The sequence below is a fragment of the Balaenoptera physalus genome, assembly GCF_965194825.1.
Source record: "Balaenoptera physalus genome assembly, chromosome: 7".
Classification (NCBI taxonomy): Eukaryota; Metazoa; Chordata; class Mammalia; order Artiodactyla; family Balaenopteridae; genus Balaenoptera; species Balaenoptera physalus.
This window is the reverse complement of record NC_138886.1, coordinates 17,931,536-17,943,639: the sequence shown is the minus strand read 5'-3', so window position 1 is coordinate 17,943,639 and position 12,104 is coordinate 17,931,536. Positions and strand designations below refer to the sequence as shown.

The window sequence follows — 12,104 nt, the reverse complement described above, 5'->3', positions numbered from 1 at the left end:
TAGCAACGATTCTTTAAAATACAACAAAGCTTGACCCTTCTCTTCCCCAAAGTGTGGGGAAGAGAAGCAATGTGTGCTGGTATTGTGGAAGAATGAAAAGTTAGGATTCCTGGGTTCCAGTTCTGCTGTCCTGCTTTATAGCACTGGGACCATGGACAAGCTATCTCACCTCTGGGACTCTTGATTCCTCCTCCGGATACTGGGGATAATGATGACCAAGAGGCAGATAAAATGAGCTGATCTGTGTCCTTTGCTCTCAGAGTGAGTGCTGTGATGGAACTGTGAAAAGTGCCATGGAGAAGTGGGTGCAGAAGCAGCCAGAAGACTGGAGTTCATTCCCTGGGGAACCACATCCTACCCCAAACAGAGCTGGAGCAGTTTTTCATCTGCTTTACCCAAGGAGCTTCCATGTAATGATAATGCACCCCTGCCACCAACGATCCGATTTTGATGCCTGCCTTTTACTTCTCTGGGCTTCATATTCTTGGGAGGTTGGCTCAGATGTAATCACGTCAGTCAATGATTTTCAAACTCTTTGGCCATGCAATCCATTCTTCAAGTGCAATATTATATGAAATATCAAAAGTCAAAGAGCTTCTCTAATCAAAGAGGGGATGAGGGACCCTCCTAGTTAGCCCATTTCTATCTCTTCTAAGAAAACCAGGATCATCCCAGTGACAACTCCTTAGAGCTTTGGGATCCTAAAGAACATAATGTAAAAGCAACTGATCTAATCTGATCTTTTGTTTTCTTTTCTTTTTAAACAGATGGAGAAACTGACAAAGGTTCAGTAGGAACTTGAACTTGTCACTGGCCCAGAACCCCTGAGCAGGGGACAGGGTAACATTGCTGACTGACTTGTCTTGCTGCCACGTGGTATCTGGGCTCTCCCCACAGGGCTCTTGATGAGAGGCATGATCTATGGGGTCTCGGACGACTGAACTCCATGCCTAGAGATAAAATAAAGGGGGACTGGAGGCAGTCAAGGCCCACGGTTTTTTGAGATTCTCTGTTTTCTCTCTGCTTGAACACACAGCCGGCTGTGGTCCACCACTGAGAGCGAGAGGTTTCTTATCCCCATGTTACTCTGGAGCTGCACCATGCGTCGTCCAACCTAGGCTACCTGACTAGCTAAGTGCTTTCACTTCCCTCTTTAACTCATGGCTCTCCAAGCTAAGCAGAATTCTTCCCAGAGGCTGCAGAGATGGTAACCAAGTCCTTTCAACAAACTCTGGTTGTCACCGTGCTGAAATGATAGTATAAATAGATCCTTCCATATGCACATCACTTAACAGTGATTTGCAATAGTTCACAAAATATATTTATTAACCTTTAAAGATATTCATTTATTCAATTGCATGTTGAACAACTGTTTATTGAGCACTACTATGGGTAATGCATTAGACTAAGTACAGATAAGAGTGATGGCCAAGACAGACAGCCATAGTCACAGCCCTCACAGAGTGTACTATCCAAATACAGAGAGAGACAAGCAACTAGCTCATTGGTGTGCAGTGTCATAAATGGGGGAATCCATCCCAGAGGGAAAATGGTAAATGTTGCAGGCATAGCTAACACTATGTGCAAAGACCAACAGGGTGAAATAGGGCATGGCCTGCTTGGGGAATGGCAAGTGTTCAGGCTACTGGAATCTGGATTGGGTGTAAGAATAATCAAAGAACCACATTGGGGAAGAAATGTGCTAGTTGATGACAGAGTTATATGGACACCAAATTGCCAAGAGCTTTGAAATTGTGTGTCTTAGTTTGGGTTCCTTCAGAAGCAAACCCCGAGGCAAGTATTTAAGTGCAAGTAGTTTATCTGTATAATGATCCCAGTAGCTACAGTAGAGGAGAGGAGATGTGAAACAAGCATGGGAAGGTAGCCAAGAGAGGATGTATCATCCAACATGTTACTACTGTGAGCAACTACAGCTTAATCCCCTTAGGGAACTCTGAGCCAGTGGAGAGCATCCAAGATGCTAGGTAATGGGGGTACTTATCCAGTCATTCCCATCAAGGGATTCCCCTGGAACATTAATCCTTCAGCACATTTGTACTTCGTGCTGGTGGGAAGCATAGATTCAGGCCATCATAAAAGGCTCTCAGGCAAAGAGATGTGGATACTGACCATGGGAAGTTGGACCTGAATACTCCAGGGTGGCAAAGCTCAGGGAAACGGGCAGGAATTCACTGGGCTCTGGTACAGCACTAAAGAGTTTGAACATTATTCTGAGGGTGATGGACAGACATGCACATTTTCAGGGAAAGGGATGTAAGAAACAAATTTAAATTTTGAGGTAGACCGCTTTGTGTAGAACAAGGGTTGCAGGGGCGAACCAGGATGTGCTGAGACCAAATGGGAGGCTGGAGCAGTGGCCCAGGTGAGAAATGATCTGGCTGTGATGGGAAATAATGGAAAAAAGCAGCTGGGATCAAGAGAGTTGTAGGAAATAGTAGGATAGCATCGGTGATTATTTTGATATTGATGGCTACTGGGGAAAAAAAAAGTGGTATGATTTACTTAGAATACACACACTTGCCATGGACAACTGGATAATCCAGGATTTTTAGGGGCCAAATGTAGCCAGAAAAGGTAGAAAGGCCGTGAGGGGTCAAATCAGTAGCAATTCATTTTTCCTAGAAAAGGAGAACTGAGTGCTGAGGATGTGTGTCATGACAGACAAGGATGGTTGCATGAGTTCTTTTAACAGTTTAAATCCACAGAAAACTGCCCAGAGAGTTCCCCAAATTAGCTTCCTCACAGAGTAAAGAACTTTTTGTCCATAGTTCATGATGTCCCTGAGTTCTACTGAAGCTAGTGTTAGCAGAACGTCTTAGGAACAGTGGTGTTCTCAGCACAGCGGTCCAATCCCTTTTTCTAGACCCGTGGCACTCAAACTTTCACGTGCATCAGAATCCCCGGAAAGGCTTGTTAAGATTTCTGGGCCCCACTCCAGAGCTTCTGATTCAGTAGTGCTGGAGTAGGGCCCAAGAATGTGCATTTCTGAAAACTTTCCATGAGACACATTGCTGCTGATCAAGGGGCCACACTTTGAGAACCACAGATCCAATCCCTCAACCGTCCATATACTCACACACCTACTCTGCTAGGTGACGAGGATTCTAAAGGGATAAAGTAAACACCACATGGCCCCCGCTCTCAGGGAGTTCCCGGTCTATTGGTAAAGACATGAGAGTGGAAACACATGTTTTCTAATGTCAAAGGCCAAGACTGAGAGAGACTCAGGCTTGAGGATAAGAATGTGATGATCAAATGGAGCTTCGAACATGAAGACCAAGAAGGGAGAGAAGGGGGTTCTAGGCAGAGGGAGGAGAATGCTGGTGGGAGAACGCATGGTGAGGAATTTAAGTCAGAATATTGTCAACACGTGGGCAATCAGAGGAGATGGGGCTGGAGAAGAACCCAGAAGGCTTCTTCGAGCAGCCTTGAGATGAGCCTTGAAGAACAAGTAAGGCTTCAGAAAAGAGAAGGAAGGGTAGTCTGGCTGAGAAAACCTCAGGTTCCTCTGACTTCAGGGACCCTATACTGTCTCCCTCATTTCCTCTTCCTTCTTCAATGTATGAGGGAGCGCACAGATGTTGTCCTTTGACAAAAGTTAGTCTAGGAGGCGGGGTCCTCCCCTGTGGCTCCTACCAGGAACCTGTCTGGGCTTTGCAAGGAAAAGCAGCAGCTCATTCTCCTCAATACATTTGCACTGAACAAACACATTCCTTTTCAGGATTAAAAACATACCGAGGTAACACAGACCACGTGTAGGACAAGAAGTAACCAGACATCTCATTTTCTCCAGTTCCTGGACAGACACAGTGTGTCCATACATCCATTCATCTGTACACACACACACACACACACACTCACTCTCTCTCTCTCTCTCTCTCTCTCTAAGCACAGGCCAGGGAGGCAGAATTCCCAAGGACCAATTTCAAAACCTCTTCCCAAGGAGCCAAGGAGAAAACTTAGTTTCCAGACATTTAGTGCACCATCCAAGACCCAAACCCAAAACCTTGATATTTCTCTTCCACTAGGGGAATAGCTTTCTGTCGAGCCATTACTAATTTTTCTCTGTGTTGATACTTTAAAAATATTTTCCATGAAGCTCCCTGCCAAATGCTTTCATCTCAAACATCTGCAGTTCTCCTGTAACTCATGTTAACACATACAAAGCATCAGTTATCGGGACTCCATTCACCTGTAAATTTGTCTCAGAGCCTGAGATTTGGAAATAGGCTCACCTCTCAAGGATACAGCTGCCCAAAGTTTTAGATTCTGCCTTCCTTGCAAGGCTTGTCTTTTGCTCCCATCCCCGCCACCACCTACCCACCACTCACTTTATGCTCCAGCCAAACTGAACTTCCTTTGGTTACTCTAAAGTGCCATGTCCTCTTAGATCTGAGCTTTGGACTCAGGCTCTGCTCTTTACCTGGAACACTCTCCCTTAACTACACAGAGCTCACTGCTATTCATTCTTTAAGTCTCAGCTTAGATAAGTGTATTAATAGTTAGTATTATAGCTTACACTGATTGCAGGCTCACTACATGCCTGACACGGAATTAAGTACTATGCACTCACTTATTTAGCACACACATAGTCCGTTGAAATAGATACAATTATCAGTATTCTCATTTTATACATGAGGAAATTGAGGCAAGAACTTTTAAATAACTTTCCCGAGGTCTTAAGACCATTAAGGGCTGAAATCTGAATTTGAACCCCCAACATAACTATGTCCGATGATGCTCCTGGAAGCCTTCTCCAAGCTCAACCCAGCCTGGCAGACCTGTGAGTCCCCTCCAGCCCCTATTTCCTCCCAAACTGCCTCAACCATACTACACTAATTGTCCATTTACTTCTTCCATTTCTCCAAACACACAAGCTGCTTCCCATTCAACCTGTATCTCCTGGCTCACCATAGGTCTTCTGGGGTTGTTTGAGGAAGACATGAATAAATATGGACAGAGCCTGAGTTTTAGGTACCATTCATGAAGAAAACACATGTTAACCCAGTTAGTGATACAAACTCCAGGCTGTAACTAAACGAATGGAGAAAACAAAAATTTTCAGCACTTCGGTAAAGTGTGCTAACACAAAAATTATATTACCAACCTTTTTCATTTTTTCATTAAAAAAGGTGCCCTGAAGACGTCCAATTGCTCAGACTTAACCAAGACAAGCATGTGGTTAGAGACAGAAACATGATTTTAAAAAATGATCAGTAATTCCAACACTTAGCACAGCCCAATTGCCTGTATTTGAATAGAGTCAAGTATGGAAAATCAAGTAGAAGCCTATGCTTAAAGTGTTGATGGCAGATGGGGAACTGGGCAAACGGAAGGACATCTGAGCATCTGAGAAGGGACTGTTGTAACTAAGACTAGCCCACCCACCCAGGCCATCTAGTGAGTTTCAGTTGGAAGATGGGTCTCAGCCCTCAGAGGCTCAGATGTGAGGGAGTGCCAAGCTTCTGTGCCGCAGGCTGGGACAGGTTCTGCAGTCTGGACCTCCAACTGGCAGCAAGGGGAACGAAGTGGCTTCCTGGACTGACCTGCCTTCCCTCTCTTGACATCCTCAGGTTCCGAATGAAAGGGCTGCTGGTTATCAGGTAGTTAACAGAGCTGATGATTGACTGGACGTGTGGGCTTCGACTCCTCATTCTGTGAACAGGATATCCCAGACATCTGACCTCCTGACCATCACCTGTCTAGGTCAGTTGGAAATTTGGTTCTATTCTTTTCAATTTTCACAGGTATTCTAATAAAGCCACACACTCTCCTTTTCCTTACCACCTGGAGTTGGCCATGCTCCCCCTCTTCCTTTCTTCTGCTTTCTGCTTCTCTTTTTGAGCTTCTTATCCTAAGGCAATTGGTCAGAAGGAAGCTGCAAACCAAAAGATAACAGGCTATCCTGCTACCAGAATGATACATAAAAATCCCACTGCACTTATGCTACAGACCAGACTCCATCGACGGCCCAGATCGCTCTGCGTGATCTAGCCTGGCACCGTCCAACACAGTAGCCACTAGCCACATGTGGCTACTGAGCATTTGAAACATGGTGAGTTTGAATTGAGATGTGCCACACATGGAACATACACATTGGATTTTAGTGACTTTGCACCAAAAAAATAAATAATTTTGATAATTGTTTCTATTAATCACATGTTGAAAGGATAATATTTTGAATATTTTGCATTAAATAAAACATACACATCTTCCTTGATTTATGATGTGGTTACGTCCTATAAGCCCATCATCAGTTGAAAATGTCATCGTAAGTTGAAGATGCATTTAATACACCTAACCTACCAAACATCACAGCTTAGCCGAGCCTACCTTAAATGTGATTAAAGGGCTTCCCTGGTGGCGCAGTGGTTGAGAATCTGCCTGCCAGTGCAGGGGACACGGGTTCAAGCCCTGGTCTGGGAAGATCCCACATGCCGCGGAGCAACCGGGCCCGTGAGCCACAACTACTGAGCCTGCGCGTCTGGAGCCTGTGCTCCGCAACAAGAGAGGCCACGATAGTGAGAGGCCCGCGCACCGCGATGAAAAGTGGACCCCGCTTGCCACAACTAGAGAAAGCCCTCGCACAGAAACGAAGACCCAACACAGCCAAAAATAAATAAATAAATTTATAAAAAAAAAAAATGTGATTAGAACAGTTACATTAGCCTACAGGTGGGCAGAATCATCTAACGCAAAGCCTATTTTATAATGAAGTGTTGAATATCTCATGTAATTGATTGAATGCTGTACTGAAAGTGGGAAGCAGAATGATTGTCTGCGTCCAGAATGATTGTAAGTGTATTGGTTGTTTTCCCTTATGTTCCTGTGGCTGACTGGGAACTGCGGCTTCTACTGCCCAACATCACGAGAGAGGATCGGACCGCATATCGCTAGCCCAGCAGAAGATCAACATTCAAAACCTGAAGTAGCATTTCTACTGAATGTCTATCACTTTTGCACCATCTTAAAGTCAAAAAATCGTAAGTCGGGGACCATCTGCATTATTAAATTTAATTTCACTCATTTCTTTTGAACTTTTTTAATGTGGCTACTAGAAATTTTAAAATCACGTGCATGACTGACACTATATTTCTATTGGGTGTCACTGATCGAACGAATACTTAATATTCAGCCTCAATTCTTGCTGCTCTTCCTACCACAATCCACGCTCCAGGTACACTGAACTCCTCCCAGGCCTTCTAGCCTTGAACGTCCTCTATCTCTACCCAGCCCTTATTTATCCGGAACATTTTTTCAGTTCATTTACTTTTACTCATCCTTTGGGCCAGAGTTCAAATATTATTTCCTTGGAGTAGTGTGGTGCGTGTTCAGCCTTTCAAATTTGGGTTTAAGGGCCTCTCTCTGCAACCTCACAACCCCCTCTGTTTCAGTCCATCACAGCACTTGCCAGGCTGTGGGGACTGACTCTTTCTGTCCCTCCAGTCTGTAAGCAACAAGAGTGAAGGAACTGCTACTATAGCTGGTACATAGTAGGTGTTCAAGAAATACTTAAGGGATGAATGCAGGACACCTAATCTGATCATACGGCCTCAAGAGCACCCAACACCCTGCAACAGGGATCAGCAAACTACAGCCCCAGGACAAATATAGCCCGCCACCTATTTTTGTAAATAATTTTTGGGGGGAACACAGCTATGCTCATTCGCTGACATACCATCTATGTCTACTTTTGAAGTAGAGGTAAGTAGCTGCAACAGAGATCATATGGCCTACAAAGCTTAAAATATTTACTGTAGGACCCTTGAAAGAAAGTTTGCTGAACCCAACCCTATCAAATAATGCCCAGCTCTTCAGGACACATCACGGCTTACATGTCCAGCCTTATCTCATGATGCTCCACCTGTAATACCTCTCTGTTTTCAGGTGTGTTGAACTACTGGCGGTGCCAGTAACCTCCCACACTCGTGTTCCTCCATTCCATCTCCAGTACACACTGTAGCTCTCTACATTCCCATATATATAAATATATATATGTGTTGTGTGTGTGTGTGTGTGTATGTATATATAAACACATGTATACTGCAATTATAATTATATATTATAAAAATGAGTATATATTCACTTATAAGTCTTTCTCCTCTAGACTGTGAACCACTCAAGAGAGGGAACAACACGTTCATTCAACACTATGTATTAAGCACCCAACATGTTTCAGGAGCTAGAGACAGAGTGGTCATGATGTTCATGGCACTTATAACCAGTGGGACGGGGCAGTGAGACCACTCTCCCTCAACTCTGTCCCCACTGTCTGACCCAGTGCCAGGCATGTTGTAGTCGCCTAGCACATGTTTGAGTGAATGAATGAATGTCTCCCCCCCGAATCATACTTTTATCTTTACACAACGCTATCAGCATTGAAGTGAAATTAGGAGTCAGACCTGTTTCTATGCCCTGCTTTGACAGGCAGGCAGACATGAAATAATGGTTTAGAACATAGATCTTGGAGGCAAACTTCCTGGGCTTGAATCTTGGCTCTGCCACTGGCTCTCTGTGTGATCCTGGGTCAACTGCTAGAACCTGGTGTGATTCATTCTCCTTGTCTATAAAGTGGGGATTAAAAAAAAAAAGCCATTTTGCAGAAATGCCATGTAGATTCAATAACGAGTACTACGTATGCAGAATGCACAGACCAGTGCTTGGCCCGTAGTAAGTGCTTTGTAAGTGTTGTCTTCCATTATTATCATTGTCATTGCTATTGTCATCACTGCCTAAGCAGGGGCATGTGACAACTTTAGGAGCTTCATTGGTCACATGGGGACAGTGATATCTGTTCTGCCCACTTTGCTGTGGGAGTCTGATTAGAGACAACAGTGAAAGGGCTTCATAACCTGTAAAGTGCTCTCCAGATGACAGCCATGGGGATGATTATCTCCCAGATGTGTGGGCCATGCCATCACGGGCACATCTGCAAGGAGCAAACATCTGGAGGCCTGGTATTCCATCATCTCAGCCTCTGCCTCCTTTTCCCTCCTGCTCTAGTTCCTGCCCTCACTTTCTCCCACCCAGGGGCAGCTTGCCAGTTCCAGAGTTGGAGCAAGAAGAATATCATTCCTCTGTTCTCTGCCCAACGTGGAAATTCCATCTCTTTGTAATTTCCATCATGTTGGAGTTGCAGTGAAGGTCCATTAAGGCTTCTTATGGGAAGAGAGAAGGGTGTGGAGAGAGAGGGGGAATGGGAATCCCTTTCACTGGGATTTTTACTAGAACCCCTCGATTAAATCTTTCCATCCAGTCACCAAAGCCCTCAGTGGGTCATGGCTACTGTTAGAATGTGATTTTTTAAAAACAGACCAACAGCAAAAGAGTGCTTCATTGAATTGAAGCACACAACCATTGCAATTTTTTTTCCCAACCTTTTTTCCCTATTTGCTTTCCGAAATACACCACCATCTAGGTTAGTTCTCAAAGCAGTTTTGGATTTAAGGCTGAAACTGCTTTGCAGGGAGTCCCCCAGAGTAAGTCAGTTCTGTTCAATACACATTTATTTAGCATCAAGGATGCTCCAGGCACCGTGCGGGGCCTCAGAGGCCCCGAGGTGAATGAAGCACTGCCCGGCTGTTGAAGATCACACAGCCTGGAGGGGAGACAGTCAGAAAACCCAGAGCTCTCTGAACTGCTGTGGCAGGGCTAACATAGATGGGATCCCTGGCACTTGAGGAATCTCAGAGGAGTGGGCAGGTACCTAGCTTTTGTGTTGCCTGAGCCCAGCCCAGGACCAAGCACGTAGTAGGTCCTGCATAGGAATATCATGAATGAATACATGAGCCCTATATGTGAGAGTTCAAGGAAGGCTTCCCAAGGAAAACGCTCTTGCGTCATGGTTGAATATCCATGCCAGGGTTCATAGATGGCAAGCGGCAGCAACAGAATTTGACACAAGGAGAACTCATCATGAGCATTTGGGGGAGCTTGGTCCACAGGTTTCCACCTGTGCAGAAAAGAAGGCTGGAGAACAAGACTTGAAAGAGCTAGAAAGCCAGGTGGGGTCAGGGGCTCAGTAGCAGGAAGAGCTCCAAAATCTCATCCAGGCTCCGCGGCTAACCCCCCACTGTTCCTCTCTTGCATCACTCTGCTCAAGACTCAGAGTCCTGAGAGTGAGGCTCTAGTTGGCACCTCTGCCTAGATTATGAGAGGAATCATCAGTCGTGGGAGAATATAACACTGCAATTTACGTTCCACCAAGACCATACCCAGGGGGGTGGTTCCCACCCTTTCCTTCCAAAACAATCAGGGTGTTGCTGAGAAGGAGTAACTGTTGCTGAACAGCCAAAAAAGACATTGCAACTACCTAACAGACTCAGGCAGACGAATAAAGACAGCCAGAGTATGCACACTCACGGAAGCAGGATGAGTAAAGTTACGGAGGTCTGGAAAAATAAGGAATGGGCAAGGAATTTCAAGCAACTTGGTGTTACTTACATATAAGGCATGAGACAAAAAGTAATGGTACGAACAGGGGCACAACATGGTGATGCTTCAACATGAAATTGCACCGTGGAGTGACTGGGATAATGAAGGAGGCTAGGGAATGCCACTCTTGCCTGTGTCCCTGCTGCCTGGAAATATTACGTTGTTTTTGCCCAGCGTCAAGGACTGCAGCGTGTTCTGTAACTGTTACAGTCCACTGATACTGGGACAAATAGATTAAACAAGTCCAAATACCATTAACCCAATTACAGATGTGCTGAGCGGGCTCTGAGCTTGACCCGTCCCCAACTGGAAGTTTCACTTGAACACTTAAAAGGAACGAGGGCAAACAATTCTCATCGGAGGCCCATGCCCCCTGCCCCCAACCAACTAAGGAAACCTCTGCTGTCCAATAATCATCCTTTATTCTGTTTTTGTTTGTTGATTTTGTTTTTAGCACAAGACCCAGTTTCTTATGTAACAGATCGTGTGGTTGGGTGAGACGCTCTTTCTCCCTGAAGTTAGGTTTTCCTGGAACTAATAGTGACGCCAAAGGAATGAGCAAGTGAAAACTAAAGCAAAAGCAAACCACATGCCTTTCTTGAACACCTACTGTGTGCCAAGCTCCGTGCCAGGCCCTTTCTTATTTATTTATAATGTGTTCCCTACAATGTCCCAGTGAGGTAGGTGAATCTGGTGATTCCTGTTTTTCTGGTGAGAAAATCTAGCTTCAGGTCTATACAATTCCCATGCTTGGTGAAGCTGGAATTTAAATCTAAGTTTGCCTGACTCTAAAGACCCCTATTCATTCCTCAGAATGACTCTATCCCTTAACACCTCTTTCTGTAGTTATTTACCCCTCATCACAGAGACTTGAATCTCAACCTGGTTGACTCTCAATTTGTACCTCTCTAGTTATGGGAAGGTAACCACCTCACGAAAAAAACAGCCCTTCATATGGAGACAAAACCAGTCTCCCTGGGCAAACCTCTGGTCCCTACTCTATTCTCTTAAGCCCCAACAGAAGAGTCCATTCTTCCAGCTGCACACCTACTATTACAATATCTAAAGATGAGATTGGGACTCTGTGAATTCTCTGTGTAAGCTCACAGACTCTTTGTGCTGTGGTTGGAAAGGTTCTTGGAAATCATCTAGACCTGTGGTTCTTAAACATGGCATGCATCGAAGTCACCCTGGCTCATGCAAAAATACAGATTCCCAGGGCTCTCCCAAGTTTCACTCGATTGGAATCTCAACAAATGGGGACTAAAAATCTGTATTTCTCCTAAGCTCTCAGGCTATTTGGACGTTTCAATCCAATTCTCCAAATTCTATTACATGGGAGATCAAGACACGAAGAGGGGAAGACATTTGCCCAAGGCCACGCAGCCAATGAGTCATATTTTACTTTCCAAGCAGGCAGGGCCAGCCTTGCTGATCCCCTCAGACAGTCCCTCTCAACGCTGGGCTCCTGCTCCGCCCATGGAAGGCTGTGCGTTGACTGTGGAGCTGAATAGCTTGCAAGCAAGTAGAGAAACTACGTCATCCCCGATCGTAAAACCTGGTGAGCCGCAACCTGGCTGGTATTTGGACTACAGAACTGCCTGGGGAGGCCGGCCTGACTTGGCACTGGCCTTGTCTCCTGAACAGAG

The 12,104-nt window shown here is 45.1% G+C and overlaps 1 protein-coding gene across 5 annotated transcripts in view; it reads left to right on the top strand.

The window, feature by feature from the left end:
* Nucleotides 1-12,104, top strand: part of PAPPA (pappalysin 1) — a 310,893-nt gene that overhangs the window by 268,503 nt on the left and 30,286 nt on the right. For 2 of the 5 annotated variants that reach the window (XM_082470403.1, XM_082470407.1), the window contains one exon: nt 1-12,104. This exon is cut by the window's left edge and continues 18,043 nt beyond it. The gene's annotated coding sequence lies outside the window, so the exon portion shown is untranslated. The other 3 variants (XM_082470406.1, XM_082470404.1, XM_082470405.1) reach the window with 3 other exon arrangements.